A 20,464-nucleotide genomic window follows, 5' to 3' on the forward strand; every position below is an offset into this window, starting at 1 on the left:
AATTAAGTAGACATTCAAATTCCAAAAGATTTACCATTTTTTATAGTTTATTAGACACATGAGGTGTCACTGTGTCACAAATCATCCAAAGTGAGGATGTTAAGCCCAGCTGTAAAAATAAGCTTTGGTTCACATGCCCAGAACTTCAAATAATACTGGATTCTATGAAGAAATATTAGGCAGTAAGCCTAACATGTATACCATGTAAGTAATTCCACACTTTTTTTTAAACTCACGGTTTTTAATCTAAGTCTGTAATCATGGTGGTACTGTAAATACCTTTGTTGCTTCCCAGTGTATACTCAGATTAGGAATGTTCTCATTTCATGTCTATGGATGACTCCCTGGTGATAGCAGTAGTGGGAGAGGGTGTTTTTAAGGAGTAAAGTCGTTGTTACTAAGTACATTTGAGTGAGACTAATGATAATTTTGCTGACATGATGAAAATTTCTTTACTAATTTTTTTTTTAATGTGCTGGGCTGGATTAACACAAGTTAAATATAAACTGCTTATGGCATAGACTTTCCCATGCCTCTCCCTGACTTAGCCACTGTATATCTGCCTGTTATTTCAGGACTACTTAAAAGCAGAATTAGACTGCTTAAAAGACAGAATAAGATCTGCAAGAAATGTACTGGGAGAGAAAGCAGGAGAAGACAAGGAGATATTTAAGATGGTAATGTCAGTCTGACACCAGTGGAGAGAGGGAAAGAAGAAGGATTTGGTAGAAGAGTCTCAGATGGCAGCATAATTCCAAGTAAGGTTTGGCCAGGCAATGGGAACTATCTGGGACTGTTGGAAAGTCCCGTGTCTCACAGAAATTAGCCCTCATTAATTTCCTCCATCCCTACCCCACACTGTGCTCAGTCATTGGCTAGGAGTAGTTCTTGGGAGGCATGACCCCGGCACAAATACAATGATGGATCCAGAAGGACAGCCCCTGAAACTGTCAGTCAGTTGGGTTCCCTACAACAGCTGACATAAGGAATCCATCTTACTGATCACCACTCTCTCTCAGTATAAACATTATTACAACCAAAATATATGGAATACATGTATTCATTCATTTATTCAACGTATCTTTGTACGTATTCAACATAGAGCCTCTGCTCTGTGTCAGCTACCATGATCAGTACTAAGACTCTATGGGAAACAAGGTCTTTGTCCTCATGGAATATACTGTATAATTAATTCTTTTGAAAAATACTGCCTTAGGTGGGACACAGTGGCTCATGCCTATAATTCCATCACTTTGGGAGGCCAAAGCAGGCAGATCTCTTGAGCCCAGGAGTCCAAGACCAGCCTGGGCAACATAGTGAGACCCCAACTCTACAAAAAGTACAAAAATTGGCCAGGGGTATGGTGGTATATACCTTTAGTCCCAGCCACTTGGGAGGCTGAGGTGGGAGAATCACCTGAGGCTGGGGAGGTTGAGGCTGCAGTGAGCCATTATCACACCATTGTACTCCATCCTGGGTGACAGAATGAGACCCTGTCTCAAAAGAAAGAAAACGAGAAAGAAAGAAAGAAAGAGGGAGGGAGGGAGGGAAAGGACGGAAGGAAGGAAGGAAGGAAGGAAAAGAAAGAAAGAAAGAAAGAAAAGAAAGAAAGAAAAGAAAGAAAGAAAGAAGAAAGAAAGAAAGAAAGAAAGAAAGAAAGAAAGAAAGAAAGAAAGAAAGAAAGAAAGAAAGAAACTGCCCGAGAATTTGAGGATTGAGGATCTCTTAGGCTAAAGACATGCTGCTCAATTCTTTTTGTTTTCTTTTCTTTTTTTAAGAGCCAGGGTCTTGCTCTGTCTCCCAGGCTGAAGTGCAGTTGCATGATCACAGGTCACTGCAGCCTCCAAGTCCTGGGCTCAAGCAATCCTTCTGCCTCAGCTTCTTGACTAGCTGGGACCACAGGCATGTGCTACCATGCCTGGCTGTTTTTTTAATTTTTTGTAGAGATGGGAATCTCACTATGTCACCCAGTCTGGTCTCAAACTCCTGAACTCAAGCCGTCCTCCTGCCCCAACCACCCAATTGTTGGGATTATAGACATGAGCCACCACACCCAAACCTGCCCACTTCTAATGGTTAAGAAAATGACTATTTTTAGCTCTTAATCTATAGTGTCTACTTTGGAGTTAAGTTTGTTTCATTTACTTGTTAGAATCTGCACAGAAATTCATTACAATCATAGAAAATAATCCTGCCTGTGCTCTACTCTTACATTTTTAAATTTTAATACATTGGGCTGAACAATTTATACACAGTATACGTCAGTGTTTCTTAAATATGTTTGTTCTCACAATCATTACAAATCCTGTGTTTTGTGGATTTTCTCTCTAATGGTTGAATGTGTTAGACAGAATGGGGATTGACAGAGATATGTAGACATGGGCGATTACAAGAGGGATGAAAAAAAAAATTCTCGTTTTTTCCCCCAACTCATATTCTTTTCCTACCTCAATAGATGTTCATTCCCATGAATTTCTACAAAGCCTGAAATTCCATCATAAAATACGAATTCCTTTGAGATAAGAATTAGCCTTTCCAGGCATTTTTTTTTTCACATTGCCAACCTTTTGAGAAAAATAATATACACCTCTGTGTGGATAAGGCCATCAGCACACTTTTCCTGATTATTGCACAAGTGGAAAGTATTTACATTGGGATCACTAGATTCCTGGAAGTGAGAAGGATCAGAATTGATAAACTATAAGTTTGCCTGTGGTCAAGATAGAGAAAGCAAAAAAAGCAGAAGTTACAACATCATCAGTGAGATTAATGGTCATGATAAACTCGATCTGCTAGAACCCAACAGGAGAGTTATTTTTGAACATAGTCTGGCATTTTTCCAATTCTGTCATTGGAAAGATATGCAGAAAAGTGCACATTTAAAATCCTGATTTTGCAGAACGGTGAAAAACTAGATAACACCAGCCTGTCAAGTTGAATAACTATGGGCAATTCCCACTGATATTTACCCCCCTCATGTTATCCTCAAGTGAAATTGTTAAATAGGTGAAAATGTGTTTGGGTTACCCTCATCTTTGCCTTTGATACACACCAATTCTCTTTTGTTCACCCAGCTGAAAACCCTGTATCTTAAGCTCTACCCAATCCTCTCCCACCAGTAAAGGTACCGCTCTCAGGATGTCTTCTAACTTGCTACATCATCACAGCCAGTACCTATCAAGTGTTTAAGGCATCTAGGTTCTACTATTTATCGTCATTTAATATATAAGTACATCGAGGCGAGGAAGGCTAGGTAACGTGCACAACTTAAAGAGCTAGAGTGTAGAAGAGCTCAGTTTCAAATCCAAATTTTTCTGGCATCAAAGCACCAAAAATTAACTCAGATTCAATCAATTTTGGCCACCAGTTTACAGGGGGTGGGTGTGAGGCACATTCTAAACTCCATTCTATGGAAGGGTTTCTCTTGATGTGCTGCTCTGAATTCGTGTGCTTCTGCATGTGAATACCCACATTTGTGCACAAGCTAAGGCCCTGCCTTGTCCTCACTGAGGCTTGAGACTCTTAACACAGGATTTATTCCATGTCAATTAAACTAGGTCATCCCAGAGTTGGAGATCTATTTGAGTTTTCTCTAATACCGCAGGATGCTGTCTCCCAAGAGTCGGTATTTCCATCCCATCACATTCCCCGGTAAAAAGTACAATGCATTATTCTGTTTGGGAGAAAGTATCACAATGGCTAACCATCTCTATCCTCATCTACCTGTCTTGTTTCCAAGAAGATGAGATCAGTGCACAGGCATAATCTCTTGTGCATTAAAAAAAATATAAGTAGATAGTTTATTTGGGCCAATCTTGAGGACTGAAATGCAGGAGACACAGATTCAAATTACCCTCAGTATATTCTTCCACTAGCAGTCATTACGAATGGATTTTTAAAGGAAAAAATAAGGAGCAGTTTCTAAGTTTTTAGGAAGAATTGACATAAAAATGCTATGTTATTGTTTGCATTGTTCTTTGTATCACAAAGTCTAGGAATATAAAGATAAAAATGGGTGAGGGTCACATTGTACATTTGGGGGTAACATTTTAGGTAATTTTATTCACACCAAAAAAACTCCAGTACACTTTAACATCTGTATAAGGATGGCCATGTCAAGCTATGTGATTAATTAAATGATAAGTAGTTACTATGTCTGGTGCATTTATTCATTCAATGTATATTCAGTGACTGTTTTCTCTGTGCCATGTACTGTGCTAGATTCTGGGGATATGATGATCAAAAGAGACATGGTTTTTGGCCCCACAGAACCTACCGTCTAGAATCCCAATACCCAGTATGTGCTAATAATAACTACATTCATTGAGTACTTGTGTGCTTGGTACTTTACATAGAATTAGCTGTAATCTTTACAACAACTGCAACCGTGTGAAGTAAGAAGGCCTTAGCCCCGGCTGGGCACGGTGGCTCATGCCTGTAATCCTAGCACTTTGGGAGGCCAAGGTAGGTGGATCACCTAAGGTCAGGAGTTTGAGACCAGCCTGGCCAACATGGTGAAACCCCGTCTCTACTAAAAATACAAAAATTAGCCAGTGCGGTGGCACGTGCCTGTAATCCCAGCTACTCGGGAGGCTGAGGCAGGAGAATTGCTTGAGCCCGGCAGGCGGAGGTTGCGGTGAGCCGTGATTGCGCCATTGCACTCCAGCCTGGGCGACAGAGCGAGACCCCATCTCGGGGAAAAAAAAAAGAAAAAAAAAAAAGCCTTAGCCCCATCTTACAGATAAGCAACCTGAGGCTTGGAAAGGTTGAGTCATTTGTTCAGTGTCATGCAGCTAGTAAAAACAAGAGCTGGAATCCAAACACCTGTGCTTGACTAGAAAGTCCATTCTTTTTATTTTTATTTTATTATTATTATTATTTTTTTTTTTTGAGACGGAGTTTCGCTCTTACTGACCAGGTTGGAGTGCATGGCGTGATCTAAGCTCACAGTAAGCTCTGCCTCCTGGATTCAAGCGATTCTCTTGCCTCAGGCTCCCGAGTAGTTGGGATTACAGGCACCTGCCACTACGCCCGGCTGATTTTTTGTATTTTTAGTAGAGACGGGGTTTCGCCATGTTGGTCAGGCTGGTCTCGAGTTTCTCACGTCGGGTGATCCACCTGCCTCAGCCTCCGAAAATGCTAGGATTACAGGCATGAGCCACCGCGCCCAGCCGAAAGTCCATTCTTTTTATCATGGGTCAGGGAACGTAGTCTAGTCCCAGTGCTCTCTCTTTCGATCTCTATTTTACAAAGCAGCTGTTTTAGGGCCTAAGGAAACTGCCTTACCTCTTTATGTTTCATCTATCTTAACATAAAATATGAATGAGAATTACACTTTTACAGAACTACTTAAATGATAAGACTACAAAAATGTTTTCAAAACATTTATGAATATTAAATATTATTGATTTAATAACATGCTCCAATTTTACACTCATGAAAATTTGCAGTAAAGATGAATTATTATTCCTCTTCTAACCTAAGTATATATGAAGGGAAGGCTCATATAGCCTCCTCCCACCCTAAGTGATGTTTTTAGTAAAATCGAAGTTGCCTTTGGCTTCTCATAAGGCAAATCTCAGCTTTCTGGAAATCCATGCCAATGGGTATGATTCAGTTGAAAATCAATTTGACCAAACTGGTGATAAAATAAAAGCTCTGCCCATTTCAATATGACATAGAAAAAGGAAAACATTTAAGCGTACAAGAAACAGCACTGCATCTGGCATTGGATTTGCTGAATAAGTTGGATGTTCTTATGTTCCTACTTTGTCTGGCACAGTTCCAGTTTATGCTGTAATAATAACAGCTTTCACTTTTAATTAATAGTATTATTAATTAACTGTCACAGTTGCCAAACCAAAAGAAACAAATATGAAGCATGGTAATTTTGCTTAATTACAAACCAGAACTGAATGAATTTTGCTTTGAAGACCAGAAAGCTCCTTATATGATCGGAAGCCTAATGAAATTATTTAGAAGCATCTACCTCTAGACAGCACTCTCTCCTGTGAATGTGGACAATTCCAGCGAAGCACATGGTTAAAGGCTGCTGTTTTGAGAATTTTAGATCATGAAATCTTAAAGCACAGTACCTACATGTAACCTCAGGTTGTCCACTCTTCCCAGTTAATTCAAAGGTGTCAGATAAAGATCAGATAAGTTGTTTACACTGAAATAATTAACACTCTTGTAAAAGACAATCTGCTACATCTCAGCACTGATGTACCGTTTTTCATAAGCACTCAGATGTGTTATTTTACAAAAATGCTAGCCACATATACCATTCTTTTCTCTTCTTCTTGGAATAATCATACTCAGAGGCTGTGTCACTAATGTTTGGGTTCCTTAATATTTGAGAATCCAGAGCATATCTTTTTGTGAGCTAAAGCATCTAGTTACTAACTGGGGGGCCCTGGGGACTTAAGAGTTAATATAGTGGTTCTCAAAATGTAGTGCCCAGAACAGCAGCTGTAGCATCACCTGGGACCTTACTAGAAATGCAAATTCTTAGGCTCCATCCCAGACTCATAGAATCAGTAACTCTGTGGTTGGGCCCAAGAATCTGCATCTTAACAGACCCTCCAAGCAATTCAGATGCCAGTCAAAGTTTGAGAACCAGAAAGCAAATGTAAGTGTCTATCATTTCTGATTTATTATCAGGATGTAAAACTTCTGCAGCTTAACTCAGGTGCCATGAAGTAGAAAGTTCAGCAACTAACAGATACAGTTGGGTTTGATAGTCGATTGACTTGCTTGATGAAATCCCTGTAAGAAGTTTCAAAATATGGAAAATTGAGCTCTGAAATGTTATGATGTTGGTATTGGCAACCAACACTGCTGAATCGCAGAGAAATACAGGATCCTCCTGCTGTTTCCTTTTTGCTGAATTCCTTTCTGGCCTCTTGGAAAGGTTCCCTTGAGGCAGTTCTGAAAATATAAACCTCCCCATGTAAATGAGTTGTTTACCCTCCTGATCATTTGTTAGAAAGCATTGAATTTTGCTGAATCAGGCATAATTGCTTTTGACAAGCATACACATAAAACAGTAAGTGATACTGAAAACGCTCTGTGCAAGTCTCAAAACTTGGATACTCTAGACTCTTAATGGGTTATGCTGTTTGGCACATCTTTTCCCGTGATCGTAAACAAAGTCAGTCAAACCAAGAGAATAATGAAATGTGAGTACTAAAAGTGGGACATAAATGAGATGTAATCCTAATAAAAAGACAGAAAACAAGGCATCAGAGACTTCAAGATGGGGAACTTTTAAACATTAGAAGTTTAACCTAGCCTGTCTCAACACTACTTAAGAAAGAAATCTATAGACAGAAAAACTGAGTTCAAGGAAGTGGCCAGTTTTTGAGTGTTCCAGGAATAGAAAAAGAAAAAAAAGTAAAAAATGTAAAGAGTAAGCAAAACTACTTTATATAAAAAAAGCATTTTCTAAATGTAGTAATATTTTTATCCTTTAAGTTTAATTTTCTTTAACACATATTTAACTACACATTTTCTTTATTTTTTAGTTATAAAAATATTAAATTCCAGTGTTAAATTCAAACATAGAAGACTAGAGAAGAAAAGATAAAGTATGCCCCCTTTAATTCTTCTTTTTTTTTTCAATTTGTACTCTGAGTAACCACTGAAAATTGTTTGACATATATATTTCCAGGCAATTATATATGCATATATATAATTTGAATTACATTTCTATTAATCCATTACTGTATTACATGAAATTGACTGAATAAATATTCACCAATTTTGGAGTATATATTTGAAGTCATGATGGCATAAACAAAGAGTAACTTCAAATCTGTGCCCTAAATCAAACGTCAAAAAGGCAAATATTCAAATTCCATGTATTTTCACTTGGGATAAAGTTGTTTCCCTTATGGGTACTAATCTATATCATGAGCTACGATAATTGCAGCAAGTATTTATCTAATTAGTAATATTTAGGTGTTTCCTGAGAAATAATGGGCACAAAAGCCTTGTTTTACGTTTATTAAACCATAAGATATTATATTTATACATATTGTCATGTATTATAATTTTTTCCCTTGTCTTTATCTAGCATGAACAACTTTCCATGTTAATGTATACAGATTTACTTCACTCCTATGGAAATAAGAAAACAGTCGTCCTATACATAATGACTATACCAGTCATTATTAAGTGTCTTCCCTATTGATAAGCTTTTGGGTTGTTTTCATTTATTTGGTACAGTAAATGATTCTTCAGTAGTCATCCTTATTCTTTAACCTTTGTGTATTTTTCTATTTTGATATGGTGTATTAGTAGAGGTAGACTTTCTGAATATAAAGAAAGGAACATTTAAAATTTTGATACACACTGCCAAACTACTTTGTAAAAAAAAAGCAACAGAGAATATATTCCCACACTATCACTGAGTCTAAATTTTCTCACTATTAAAACATTTTTGTTCTAGTTGGGAAAAAAAAAGTATCTAGTTTCAAGATGCATTTCTTTGTAAGTACATTAAGAACAATTGTGCGATTTGTCTTTTCGTTTTCTTGATGGTAAAAAACATCAAGCACAAAAGTTTTCAATTTCGAAGTCTAATTTATCTTGATCTTTGTGGCTTATGTTTTTGGCATCATATTTAAGAAACCATTGCCTAATCAAAGCTCAAAAATACATACATACATGTTTTCTTATAAGAATTTTGTAGTTTTAGACCTTACACTTAGGTCTTTGATCCATTATGCAATTTTGTGTATTGTGTGAGATAGGAGTCCAACTTTATTCTTTTGCAAGCAGATATCCAATCGTCCCAACATTATATGACAAAAAGACTCTTCTTTCCTCCATTGGATTGCCTGGCATTCTTGGCAAAAATCAGTTGACTGTAAATGTGAAGGAATCCCAACTCTATTTCATTGATCTATGTTTAAGATCATACAGTCAATGTTTATGCCAGTATCACACAGACTTGATTGCTGTAGCTTTGTAGTAAGCTTTGAAACTGGAAAATGTGAGCCATCTAACTATACTCTTTTTCAAGATTATTTTGGCTATCTTGCTGTCTTATATTTCAATGTAAATTTTATGACCACTTCATCAACTTTCACAAAAACCATCTGGGATTTTGATACAATTGCATTAAATCTATAGATCAATTGGGGGAGTATTACAATATTAATAATATTAGGCTTTCTGATTCATGTACTAGGGATGCTTTTCCATTTATTTAGGTGTTCTTTGTTTCAACAAGATTTTATAATTTTTAGAGTATAAGTTTTGTACTTCTTTTGTAAATTTATACCTAAGTATTTTATTTCTTTGATACTATTGTTAGAGAAGCTATTTTAAATATCTATTTTGGATTTCTCATTGCAAGTGTATGAACCTACAGTTGATTTTTGTCTATTGGAAGTACTTAACTAGATTATTAGTTCTAAAAGATTTGCAATGGATTCCCTACAATTTTCTAAATACAGGAACATGTCATCATGAAACAGAGATAGTTTTACTTTTTCCTTTCTAATCTGGATGTCTTTTATTTTCAGTTTCTTGCCGAATTGCCCTGGGTAGAACTTCCAGTACAATGTTCAATGTAAGTGGTAAGAGTAGACATCTTTCTTTTGCTTTTAGTATTAGGGGAAAGTATTCAGTCTTTCACTTTAAGTATGATGTTAGCTGTGAGTTTTTTATAGATGCCCTTTATCAGGCTGAAAAATTTCCCTTCTATTCTTAGTTTGTTAAATATCATCACGAAGACATTTTGGATTTTGGCAAAATCTTCTTCCACATTTATGGAGATAATCAGGTTGCTTTTGTCCTGTAACAAAGGACAATTCTATTGATACAGTAAATTATATTCATTTTTCTGATGTTAAACTAACCTTGCATTCCTATAATGAATCCCATTTGGTCATGGTGTGTCATCTTTTCACATGTTGCTGGATTCAGTCTGGCATTTTTTTTTCTATATTCATAAAGGATATTGATCTGTATTTTTCTTGTGATATCTTTATCTGATTTTGGTACTAAAATAATACTGGCCTCATAAAATTAGTTGGAGAGTGTGCCATCATTTTCAATATTTTGGAAGAGTTTTTGAAGAACTGATATTAATTATTCTTAAATGTGTCATAAGATTTACCAGTGAAACCATAAAATACTGGGATATTGTGAAGGGGATAAAGAAACGTTTTTAATTATAAATTTAATCTTTATAGTTTATAGGGTGATTTAAATTTTCTATTTTTTGAGTCAGTTTCAGTAGTTTGTGTCTTTCCTAGAATTTGTTGATTTGATCTAAGTTATATAATTTGTTGATGCACAGTTGTTCCTACTCTTTCCTATATTTCCTTTTATTTTTGTAAGGTGAGCATGCATATTCTCCCTTTCATTCTGGATTTCCTGATTTTTATGAACTTAAGGTTAGTTGGTTGATCAGTCTAAAGATTTTTCAATTTTGTTGAGTTTTTCAAAGAACCAAATTGTTTTAAGTTATCTCTATTGTCTTGAAACTCTCTATTTTATTATTTTAGCTATAATCTTTATTATTTCTTTCAGCTTGCTTCAGATTTAGCTTGCAGTTATTTTTCAAGTGTCTTATGGTAGAAATTTAACTTACTAATTTGATGTCTTTTTCCTTTTTTTAATATAGTTGCTCGCAGATATAAATTTTCCTCTAAGTAGGGCTTTGGCTGCATCCCATAAGTTTTAATATGTTTTTTTCTTCATTTCATTCTTTCCAAAGTATTTTCTACTTTCTATTATGGTGTATTCTTTGACCCATTGGTTATTTAGGAATATGTTATTTAATTACTACATATTTGTGAATTTCACAAATTCTTTTCTTGTTGATTTCTAATTTCACTTTATTGTAGTTGGAAATTGTATTCTGTATATTTCAATCCTTTTAAATTTATTGAGACTTCTTTTGTGACTAAGAATATGGTCTATCCTGAAAAATTTTTCACGTACACTTTAGAAGACTTTGTATTCTGCTTTATTGTTTTAAATAATACCCTATGACATAAAGTATTCCACACTCTCAAACAATTAGATTTGGGTTCCTTTGCAAGGGTAGTTTTTGAGGCCATGCTTTGAAGTTTGTTCTGTTTCCAGAATTCTTCATAGCTGTCTCTTTTCGTGCTTCTCTCTGGTAAACTATCTGGCCTACAGTTTAGCTTACTGTTCTCATTAAACTACCAGCCGCCTCTTAACAGCCTACCACCAAAATTTCCATTGTTTTTGGTAGTTAAATTTGAGCTTTCCTACACTCTGTTGCAAATAACGTCAGTTCATTTGTGGAGAGATTCAAACCTCTCTGTTTCTATTGACTTCTCTCCTTGGGCAAGATCTCTGGGCCCCTGCTCTGACTTGAGGGCAGGAACTGTGGCCCACTTCTCTCAGAGTGACATCCTTGCTTTATGAACACGATTCTGGGTGAGACAGTAGTCTCTAGATATTTGATTTGCCTCCTCTCATGTGGAATCTCAACTCAACAAGAGAGCTGGGTGAGGGCAATTAGGGCCCCATTATTCCCAGCTTAACTGATTTGAAGTAAGGACTCCACCGACAAATGGCAAGTGGGTGGAGGAAGAGAGCTCCCAACCACTCAGCTGCACTTGGTGGGAATTTGATCTGTACAACCTGGAGTTGTTTGGAGGGCATGGAGAAGGGGAGCTGAGAAATGCTGGAGGCCTCCCACTCTGGTGAGATACCATATCCTTGGTGAGAGGCGAGAGGAGAGAGAGCCCTTCTTCTTGGCCACATCCACCTGCAGTAGAGCCTGTCTCAAGCTGAGGTAGGGGGGTAGAAGAAGAGAGCCATAGCTGGAGAGCCATAGCTTAAGTGCCACGGACTCTCACTGTTCTCATTAATTCAGTAGATTTGCTTAAGTGTTTTTTTTCTTTTAGGTTTTTCTCTATGCCACTAAGACAATTTCTGGAGTTTAAATGGTTGGAGTTATATATACATAAAATATATGTTATATATTATATATAATTTTATATAATGTATTATATATTAATATAATATGATATGTTATATTTTATTAGTATACCTTCCTCCTGCTTTGAGGGAAGAATTTTATATTTTATATAATATATATTTATATGTTGTATAATTATATTTTCTATATTTATATAATATATAATAAATTTAATTATTATTTATATATGATATATTATATAATATTAATTTATTATATATAATATAATATATTGTATTATATAATATATAATATATAAATATGTATATAATAATGACTAAATTAATTATATACTCTAAATTATATAATATATTATATTCTAAATTATATAATATATTATATTATAAATTATATAATAAATAATATAGTATACATTATATTATAAATTATATAATATATTATTATATTATAGATTATAAATTATAGAATATATTATTATATTATAGATTATAAATTATGTAATATATTATTATATTGTAGATTATAAATTATATAATATATAATTTATAAAATATATAATTTCTTATATATTACATAATTTATAATATAATATATACTATATTATATATTATATAATTTATAATATTATATATTACACAACTTATAATATATAATATATTATATATAATATAATCTATATTATATATAATATATAATATATAATATAATATATATTATATATAATATATAATATTATATATAATGTATATTATATATAATATATATTATATTATACATAATACATATTATATAATCACATAATATAATATATAATATATAATATATTATATTATATAATATGTATTATATTATATAATATATAATATATATTATATAATATAATATATATTATATTATATAATATATAATATATAATATATATAATATAATATAATATATAATATAATATAATATATAATATATAATATAATATAACATATATTATTTATAATATAACATATATTGTTTATAATATAACATATATTATATATAATATAACATATATTATTTATAATATAATATATGTTATATTATAGAATAATATATTATAATATGTTATATATTATATTATAATATATTATATATTATAATATGTAATATATTATATTATAATATATTATATATTATAATATGTAATATATTATAATATAATATATTACATATGTATTATGCATTATATATAATATATAACATATTATATTATATATTATATGTTATATAACATATTATATATTATATTATATTCCAATATAATATACATTATAATACATTATATTCCAATATAATACAATATATATTATATTCCAATATAATATAATATATATTATATTCCAATATAATATAATATATATTATATTCCAATATAATATAATATATATTATATTCCAATATAATACAATATATATTATATTCCAATATAATATAATATATATTATATTCCAACATAATATAAATTATATTATATTCCAACATAATATAATATATATTATATTCCAATATAATATAAATTATATTATATTCCAATATAATATAAATTATATTATATTCCAATATAATATATAATATATTCTATTCCAATGTAATATATAATATATTCTATTCCAATATAATATATAATATATTCCAATATAATATATAATATATTATATTCCAATATAATGTATAATATATTATATTCCAATATGATGCATAATATATTCCAATATGATGTATTATATATTATATTCCAATATGATGTATTATACATTATATTCCAATATAATATATTATATATTATATTCCAATATAATATATTATATTCCAATTATATATTTATATATTATTATATATAATATATAATATATAACAATAAATATATTATATATAATATATTATATATTACTTTACAATACATTACAATAATATTATATATTCCAAATATATAATATTATATATAATTTTTACCTGCTATGGTTATATAATGTGTATAATATAATATGTATAATTTTCACCTGCTGTGGCTGTTTTGCTGTGAAACAGTTCTGCAGAGCTCCTTCTACTGCCATTCCAGAAGTCTCTTTATCTAGTTCATTCTTATTTTTTAAAAGTAATTTCAATAGGATATTGAGTGACGAGAAAGTGAGATATAGGCTCAGACCACTATCTTCTAAAGCTAAGTGAAAGGACAGCAAGTGTAATAGCTGACTACTACAACTCTGGAGCTAGACCTTCTGAGTCAAATCTCAGCTCCTGTATACAAATTATATTTCCATGCCTCTGTTTCCTCACCTGTGGAATAGGAAAAATATTCTACCTTATCAAGTGATTGTCAAGATTCAGTGATTTACAACATGCAAAACCATCAAAACAGTGTTGAGTATGTAGTAAGCCATAAGTAGTAGCTGTTATGGTTATTATTTTGTTTGGATGTTTTTAATACCAGGCCAGACATGCTAGGGAATCACAAACAAAACAGGGTATCAGGCATTTGGTTATCTTTTTGTAAAAATGCAAAATTTTGGCTGTCCCTTCAATCATTCTCAAATCAGATTCTTCAAGGTGAGGACTCTGGCGAAGGTCAGAGGTGATTTCTTTGAAGCCAGCTAGCATCAGCCCATAGGGGATCATCAGGGAGCCACAAGTCCTAATTAAAAAAAAAAAAAAGTACCTGCCTAAAGACATGCTGACCAATTCATGTTGAATTCATAAAACTTTGTAGTCTTATTCATTTGTTTGTTCATTCAACACACTTTTAGCAAACACTATATTCAAGGTACTATGCAAGGAATTCCAACATGAATACAATGCAGTGATTCCCCCTAGAAATTCACATACATGTATTTATACAGTTGCCATATTCATAAGTAACTGGAATACAATGCAGTATAAAAATGCCACATAAAATATCCATCAGGAAAGCCTCTTTGATGAGCAGAGTTCCAAGCTGGCTCTTAAAACATATCCCAGACATGGAGTGATGAACAGTGACTGCCATCAGCCCTTCCTAGACCAAGATTATTAATTATTTTCCCCAACCTACCATAAAGGGTTGCTCAGTCTTCAGATCTATTGCCTTATGTTTAAGGAAAACAGAAGAGTGATAAAAGGAGCTGCAGTTACTGTATGTTCAGGGTTGCTGCCTCTATGAATGCTTGGAGGCAGTTGATTCTTCTAGCACATGAGAGGGCCAGCACAGCTATTCCTCTGGCAAAGGGACCAGTTACAAATTCTACATTTTACCACTCTCCATCAGCTGCTGAAAAGCTGACTGGTCTTTCACTGTGGCTCTTCTTGTCACTGAGTTTGGTCATAAACCTTTTGGTCTAGTAGGATATTTAGAGTAGATGTCAATTCAAGAGCACATGTACATATGCCAGTACTAAGATACAGACTATAAACTAAAGCTAAGCCTTAACCAAAGAATAAACTGCCTACCCAGAAAGCCATAAAACCCACACCTGAATTTAACAGAAAAAATAAATAAAAAATAAACCTCTGCCATTTACTTTCAGAGGACAATAGAATGTTGAAGACTATTGAATTTTCTATTCATGTTTCAGCTTAAAATCTATTTTTTTTAACTAATAATATTCTTCTCAATGTTCCTCCTGCTTTGAGGGAAGGGGAGGAAATGAATGCCCAGAGCAATCCTAACTGTTTTAGGTTGAGAGTGGGTGGGAGAATGGCTCCCCACTCCCCATGACCTGGCAGCTGACCTGCTGGGTATGGCATTGTGCCACCCATATATTATTGAAACAGCCTGAGGCATAGCCAGCAACCACGCATGTGGCAGTGGAGCTGCCCCCAGAAGAGCTCACTGTACCCTCTCAAGAGGAACATTGCTCCACCCACACTCACTGGCTGGAATCTATGTATCAGGTATTGGGGAAAGTGTGGCTAAGGACTGCTGCTTCTTCTAGAATAAACATTCAGCCTTCTGGGTGAACATCTACTTAAATATCCACCCACTCCCTCAAAGAGGAGGATGCATTGCAAGTTCAAAATAAATATGTATAAGTTGCTTTGAAGGCAGAGGGAGCTAGGTGCCCCTGCCGCTCCTCCCAAAGTCTAGGCTTTAAAAGGGACTGGTTCGTAATGGGGCAGTGGTTCAGGAAAATAGCCTGGCTGGAGCAGAAAGATAGTCACTCTACTCAGGGATTAAAAAAAAAAAAAATTCCTGTGGTGCACCTGCCAATAATCAATGTGAGCACACTCTCACTGTCACTTATTCAGAAGTGTTTTCCTGCCCTCTTCAGCACACTCATCTTGTTCTATCCTTTTCTACCTTTAAATTCCCTTCTAGACTGCCCTTGTGTTCCTTGGGATCTCATTTCAGCTGCATAAAATCATGTTCTGATCTTGTCTTTATTCGAACTTTTGATACAGTGATTACTTCTAGACCCCCTCCAGATTTTGTTCATTGTGGGATTTTTGCAATAATTTTTATTTTTAAAAATATTGCATTCAAATATCATTTATCTTAATTACTGAGGTTTTTCAGCACTCCTGTATATTGTAAATTTTGCTCCTGAAGAAAGTTACTCACTGGCATTGCCCTAGTCTTGACCCTGATGAGTAGAGTTATTTTCTGAGACTGGTATACCAACCACTGCCTTCCCTCGGTCATGGTCAAGAGTTAAAACTCTTTGGAAGTATTAATACATCCATGAAGATGTGGAGTTCCAATAACGAATTCCTTAGAACTAGAGCCAGTAGTTCTGAAACCCAGCAAGGCAATAGCTTGTCTGTCTTTCTTCCCTGCAAATTTGCTTCCATGGGATTATTCTAAGAATCTTCTAGGGAACTTTTGAGCATAGCCTAAAGACACATTCTCTATTACATTATTTTTCTGTTCTTGTATTGAGTTTTTCTATGAAGTGCTCCTATAAGTATAAAATATTAGAGTCCAATGAAGAGAATTTCTCAAGGGACATATTTATTCCAAGATAATAGTCTCCTGATGGCATGTGAATGCTGATTAAGCAAAGGGAAAACATTACAGAAGATAAATGATGAAGCAAAGCTGACAAGTTTATTTTCAAAGCAGGAGGCATGGCTCCTACAATAACTTTCAGCTATTGTGATTGTTTCTATTATTCCACATGATTGATGCATGTTTAATGATTTTTATCTGATGTGTCCGGGAACTGCAAAATTGCAAATGCTTGGGCTAGTGTATGCTTCTTTCTTCACAAAGTGAGAATTGTTTTATCCGCAAAGCAGAGATCTCACCTTTAAAGCTAAGTCGCCCTTAGAAAACCAGCTGGTGTGACTCTTTCAGCTTGAGGGATGCAGTCCAATTACCAGATTTGACATCATGGTCCCTGTGCCCCCAATAACATCTACATTTGCATGAAATTTTATTTGTATGGTTTTATTCCCATGCTCATATTGCCATTTTGCAGTAGGTTAGACAGTTATTAGTTGTCTTCCAGTTTAACAGGGGAAGAAAATGAGACAAAGAGAAGATAAATGGAAATGTGTACTGTGCATTTAGTCAGCAGTGGACTCAGGGCTGTATGCACACTCACTCCTTTGAATCTATGGCCTTTACTCTTCACTTAACTAAATTGAAGCTTCTGGTTAATTTTTATGCTGATATTATTAATATAGTTACAAATACACGGTGACCCACCTATTTTATATGTAGATTATATTCCTTTTTAGTTTCCTGGAGCAAAAGCCATGTCCAAGAGCTCACCTCTGTTTCTATTTTTACCTGACTCCCATCCTTAATCCTATTAAGAGGTCATCCCAGTTTCTAGCTGAGAAGAAAGGGAATGAATCCTGAGCTATAGAAACAAGAGACACTCTTTAAAAAATTGGTCTCTGAATTTGTTTTACAAGAAACTGGATAAGACAGGCAAACAATTTGTTTTACAAGAAACTGAGGTTTCTTGTAAAAGTAGGTTACAAGAAACTGAGAATAAAAATGGCTGTTTTTTCAGCACTTTTTAATCTATTATATTTGTTATTGTTTCCTCTCATTTACTCTGATCTCTTCCTCAGGGACAGACATTATTCCTATCTGGAGATGCCTCCTATGTCTGTAATATCTAATCTTTTCTGAAATCATTTCTGTCTCTTCACTCCTTTAGATTCTGGAATACGTTTCAACTGTGTCCTCCAACTCACCTCCTTTATTTTCCAGTTTCAATTGCACTAGTTATTCTTCTAACACAAGTGTAATCCTATGATCACAGTTTGGTTTTTATCTTATCCTTTCTCTATCACATTTACAGTTCTCTATTTTTTTCTGCCTGCCTCCAAGCCAGAAAAGTGTGTGTGTTTGTGTGTGTTTGTAAACCTCAGTCTGCTGTTTTATTATCTCATGTTTAATCTCTTAGTTCCTGGAGTTTATGTGTTCCTGATTTTCAATAAGAATCCAAGCAGACATTTGTAAAGTTAAATTTCATTTCTGCAAATGCCTGTATTTCCCACAGCACCTTTATTGAAATGCTCTTGTCCGTACTATGGAAGCTTTTTAATGGACCCCCTGATGTTTTGTTCTGCTACTCATGCATGAATGAGAAAATGGACATCTAGGTCCAGGAATTCCTTGCAACAGCACAGGTAGATGCTTCTAAGTTCCTAGATTACTCTTTAAAACCCTTTCTAGAACATTAAACTAGAGAACTGGCATATGTGAATAACTAGACACCTGAGAAGTCCAGGGGATACAGGAGAACCCCAAAGAATGAACAAGCCCCACAATAAATTCTGCACTGGTGCCAGTCTTTCCTAGTGAAGCTATGGAGCGCAATTGAAGGCCTGACCACCTAATGGGCCTTCACATTCAGGCAGCCCTTGACTGGCCATTCCTATTTGCCCAGGGATCATGTTCAGACCTCCATTGCATTCCATTTTTTGCCTTTGCCAGTGACATAAATCCCTCTTATGGGTATTGAAATGCTGCTCATTTCCAAGCAGTTCGTGGAGTCCTAGAAGACTGCTCCCAAGACATTTTGATGTAACGATGTTAGAGTCATATCAGGGTTACATTTAGATGTAAGCGTTTGAACACAGCCTTGTGTCCAAATGGACCTGCGAAAGTATAACATTATTGTTCTCAATTACCAGCTAGAGTCTGCACAGACTTTCCAGAACCCAGTGCTGATTATGGTAGACTTACACATTTCTGTAGTTGTTTTGTTTTTTATTTTGCTTTGTAATTTTTTTGTTGTTGTTCTTTGGGGATTTTTTTTTTTGTTTGTTTGGTTGTTCATTTCTATATTGCTGGTTTTTTTCTCCAAATATGAAATCCTTAGAGAATCAAGTCAGTACAAAGTCTCTGTTGAGTATGGGCTCTAGAGTCAGATGACTTAAAATTAAATTCTGACTCCATCACTAATTGCATAACCCTGAAAATTTCCATGTGCCTCAGTTTTCTCAGGTACAAAATTGGGGATGGGGGAGTTGGAGGGTGAATAATAGCACTAAACCCAGTACTTTTAAAAAATTAGGATAAATGAGTAAATATATGTAAGGCTTTAGAATTGTGTCCACAATTAATTTTAGATAGCATTTAAAAATTTTTTCTTGTAAGTAGTAAACAAATGCATGCTTTCTGAGAAATATTTGAAACATTCTAAAGAATATAAGATTTAAAAAAATTAAAGTCCACCTTCCTGACCCTTCTAGTGTAGACAGAAATTGAATTGCAAAAAACAGACAGTCTCTTACTCTGGCTAATCAAATGGAAAGAGCAAGAGAAAAGTAATCTAGTGAAAGTGGGAGGACCATTCCTTAGAACCCAAGGACATAAACCTTGGGTTCTTCAAGGTTTGGCACTTGAGCCAAAACCATGGAGGGCAAAGTCACCAAAAGCCAAAGCAGCTCATCTGTCCCCTCTCTCTTTTCTAAACTCTCATTTTCTTTTTTTAATTTAATTTTTTTATTATTATTATTATTATTTAATTGAGATGGAGTCTTACTCTGTCACCCAGGCTGGAGTGCAGTGGCCCAGTCTCAGCTCCGCTGGGCTAAACCCTCATTTTCTTTCATTCTCTCTGTGCACCTGCTTCTTTCCATTCCTAGTTTCTCTCTGCAAGCAGATTTCTTTTGTTTCATTGGACATGCCCAAGGCTGACTTTCAGCCCCCAAGGGAGGTGTATTTCTAGGCAAAGAGCCCACAGCTACCTCACTGATTTCTAGGGAACTAGGAGAATGGGCAATCTCTGCCACATATTGTGCATGCAATAAATGTTAACTTATGACTTAAAGGGCCTAGATATGTGATTCCAGAGTTTCATAAGTATATGTGGCCCACAGATCATTTCCATATGACACAGAACATCATAGACCACATATTCTAACCAAAATTATTGAGACATGCTGTTTTTAAAGAGACATTAATGAGGGACATAAACTGATTCATTCTAAACTACAAAGACAGCATAAATGTGGTTGTATTTAAATGCTAGCGTTACAAGAGGCCAGCTAAAAGACCACCTGGAGAATCCTTAAGGCCCACCAGTGGTCATCAGACCACTTTGACTGCTGCCGTTTTAAGTC

The sequence above is a fragment of the Pan troglodytes genome, chromosome 4, assembly GCF_028858775.2.
Source record: "Pan troglodytes isolate AG18354 chromosome 4, NHGRI_mPanTro3-v2.0_pri, whole genome shotgun sequence".
Taxonomy (NCBI): domain Eukaryota; kingdom Metazoa; phylum Chordata; class Mammalia; order Primates; family Hominidae; genus Pan; species Pan troglodytes.